The sequence below is a fragment of the Humulus lupulus genome, chromosome 2 (genome assembly GCF_963169125.1).
Source record: "Humulus lupulus chromosome 2, drHumLupu1.1, whole genome shotgun sequence".
NCBI lineage: Eukaryota > Viridiplantae > Streptophyta > Magnoliopsida > Rosales > Cannabaceae > Humulus > Humulus lupulus.
Genome location: NC_084794.1, coordinates 29,305,251 through 29,309,284, shown reverse-complemented (window position 1 = coordinate 29,309,284; position 4,034 = coordinate 29,305,251).

The window sequence follows — 4,034 nt, the reverse complement described above, 5'->3', positions numbered from 1 at the left end:
AGTGAGGGATATATAGAGAGACCATGAGAAGTGATGAGGGAAGAGAGTAATAGAATGAATAGAGAAGGAAGATGGTTTATAGTGATTTTATATGCGCAAGTATACACAATCGTCTTAAATAATATAGATAGTAAATCCAAATCGTTCCCACAGAGACTATAATCAATTACCAATAATTAATTCTTAATTTCTATTTGACTATTGAAACTAGAGTGATTTATAACCTAAATTGTAGAATTCAGACTAAAGTAAACAGTAATAAAGAGTAATTCAATAATTAAGAACCTAGGGTATTAATTTCATCAACTTTTCCACTTGTCAATTTTACTATTTAGAACAATCAATTCTTCAATTTCTATTCTAATAGCGAGTTAACAAAAGCATTCTTGATTCTTTTTCAAGATAAAATGATCTCAACCTAAATGCAAAATTCCTACATAAATGTGATAAGTTTTAACATATAGCAGGGAATAAATGTAGAATCCCTAAACGCTGCATAAATCATATAGATAATATCGTCCTATATGCAATCTATGTCTATATGGCTATAAAATATTCAATTCTTCCCTCTCGGATCTTGAATCAAAATCATTGAACATGTAAATATTGATCAGGTATTCATAGTCATTAAGAACAATCCATACAAATATAGGATAAGAGAATAAGAAATTAATTGACTTTCATAGAAAACTAACAAGCATCCAAGTGACTACATTAAACCCTAGAATAGATGTTTAGTTCATATCAGACATGAATAAAATCATAAAATAATTGTTCATAAACATAAAATTAAACTACTAATAACTAAAAGAAAAATGAAGAAAAATAGATCAAAAATGCTAAACAGCTGCTAATCCCGAATCCAAGAACTCCCTTTACAAATGACCTAAAATTCGTATTTAGACACATTTTTTTCAAATTTTAGTGAGGCAGGTCGCGACTTGTCCATTCCTGAGTCGTGACCCATGTCTTTTTTTGGGAATTCCTATCTCCTCTGAAATCTCAGGCATCCCAACTTGATAGACCAAGTCGCGACCCGCCTGTCCTTAATCCCCTTCACTGAATCGCCTCTGTCCAAATCCAAGCCGCGACTTGCAAGAGCAAGTCGCGACTCCTTGTTCCAAATATCTATATTTCACTCTTTTTTCACTTCTTTTTGCACTAGAGTCATCCAAATATTCCCGGATCTTTCGAATTCACACAACATGGCAAAAGACGTCCAAAATACCCATTTTCATCATCGAATCCGCTCATTTCCTCTCCATTCGCCAGTTCACAGCAAAAACCTGAAAACAAAACAAACACAATCATAATACCATACAAAACTCACAATTTGACTCGAAACTAAGATTAAAATACACTCTAAAACTACCCTAAACTAGACTTATCAAATTCCCCCAAACTCAATCCTTGCTCACCCTCGAGCAAAGGACACAAACTCACATGACACAAAAACAACACAACACTTTTAACGTGAACCCAATGAACAACAAATGTCACCAAATCATAAATGTAGGTCACATAATTCTCAGAAAACTACTAAACATTATGCAAAACCCATAATTTCAATCAAACTACTTCTCTAAACCACTTTAAACTAATCACATCCAAGATTAACTAGTCATGCTCAACAAATAAAACACTTAACTCATTTATGCATACCAAAGTTTCGTCCAACAAACCAAACTGACCAATTATTCCATATGCTCACTTACTTGTCATTCTCCACTAATATAAATCAAAACATGCTTAGAAATCGATAGGACTTTATAAGCTTATAACGTTAGGCTTAGGTAAAGGTAGATGAGAAGATAAATTTTAAGCGCAAACAATACCATAAGCACATGGCCAATCTATTTCCAACTTCAATTCCTAAATATGAAACCCAATAATCCCTTGTTTTATTCTTTATTTTAGAGATATATATATATAATTTTTTTTTATAATAGTAACTACACTCCACCAAAATCATTTCTTTTCGATATTCAAATTGGGGGTGTAGTTCTTGATTGAACTCTTTTCTTTCATTCTTTTTATATACTCACTCCATTCCTTTTTATTTTTTTCTTCAACCAACTATTTTGAAATCATATGCTTATAATATACTAGGGATGGATATATTAACAAGGTTTTCATTTAGGCTTAGATAATGAAAAAGAATAAAAAGGTCTTAATTTTTCGGCTCAAAAAAGGTAATTAAAGGATAAACAAATGCAAGGTCGGCTAGAAAGGCTTAAGCGATCCAATTAATGGCCTCAATAATTTTTCTAAGCAAGCATAATACATATTGTTTCGCTTCAAACAACAATTAAGCAAGTTCTAGAATTTATTCCACAAAACAGTCCACAAACCTATTCAATATGCATAAACAGCTCAAGTGCAATATTTAAAGATCACGAAAAAGGTATTCAAAGATGTTGACTAACTAAAATGGAATACAAAAGGAGTCTAATCAAGCACACAATTTTTATGAATTCATTTTCTTCAGATTATACAACCTAACATTTATTTTATCTTCTCCAGCAATCATTGTCAAAATAGATTCATGTTATACTAATACTTACAAACACAGAACGGAACACAAAACCAATTAAACGAATACGACTAAATTGTACAAAATTTTAAGTCTCTCCCCCCAAACTAAAACTAAACATTGTCCCCAATGTGACAATAAAAGTGAAAGAAAAAGAAAAGAAACATACCTTGCTATGAATGTCAAAACGGAGGCACGTCTTGGAAAGGATGCCATGGTGGTGAGTACGAAAAATAATGCTTGTCTGCTTCTTGGTTAGACCACCGGTAAACCAACTCATTTTTTTGGTCTGCTTGGGCTCGATGATAGTCATGAAGTTCCCCCAAATAGTTATGGGTACGTTGGTTTTGCCGGATAATGTAATCCAACCTTGCCAAGTGCGGATCCGGTGGTGCCTCAATTGCCAGAAATTGAGGGTAAGCTCATTTCCTCCCATCCTCTGCTTGCCTTGGTTCTTCTTGTTGAGGCTCGACTTGTTGAACATTTGTTGGCGCATGGTCTTGGTCGTCGTTGTTTGCCTCTCGGGTCTCTAGATATAGGATTCATGGATTTCCTATATATATATATATCACTAGGGTAGACGGGTACTTCCCACACCTCACATAAATTAGTGATCATAGAACCATGCCCCAAGCCTACTGTGGTGATGATTTTACACAAATCCTTGATACTCGTCCGGATAACTCAACCAAAGCCTATTGTAAGACCTTTCATTATCGCATATACTAAAAGGCATCGATCGGGGCCAACCTCAGAAAGATGATTATTAGGCATTAAGCGAGCACTCACAAATAAAGTCCAAGCCTTAGCCGTTTGGTTCATTTGATACATCTTTAAATACTTGGGCTCAACCTCATTAAAAACAAACAGTGTGCCAGGAATTCCTAAAGTTTCAGCCACATCATCCCAATCCACCTCACTATAATAAGCCAATTTATAATGTTCATCATTTTTGGTTCTCAACATGGGTAACCCATATAGTTCGTCGATGTTGTCAATATTGCATTCCACCGTTACCCCTCTCACAAACACTTTCCTATACACTTGGCTGGGAACTTAGCATAAGATTCATATAACAAAGAACAACTGGCCTTCGTCATATTCCTATCTACAAAAATTTTACAATTTCTTTGTTGAATTTTAGCACGAATTAGAACATAGGGATATTTAGGGTACGGGGAATCGTGGTACCTTATCCCTCTCTCCTGAACCACCGGCCGTAAACATAACCTCTTATAATGCTCAAAAGCATCCTTACTAATAAATTTGGTCGGGTCATATTCCTGTGGTGGTGGAGGTGGTTGTGCTTCTGGTGGTGGTGGTGGGGCACTAGATGAAGAGGGTCGTGAGGCTTTTTTTCATTGAAGCGACTCTAGTAGGGTTCTTTTTGGCCACATATCAAGTAATTTTTTTTCACTCTTGTTTTTAAGAAAAATTCGGCAGCACCTCCCCTTAAATATCTTACTTCCCTCAAATGAAGAACACCCTAGAAATAGGCAAA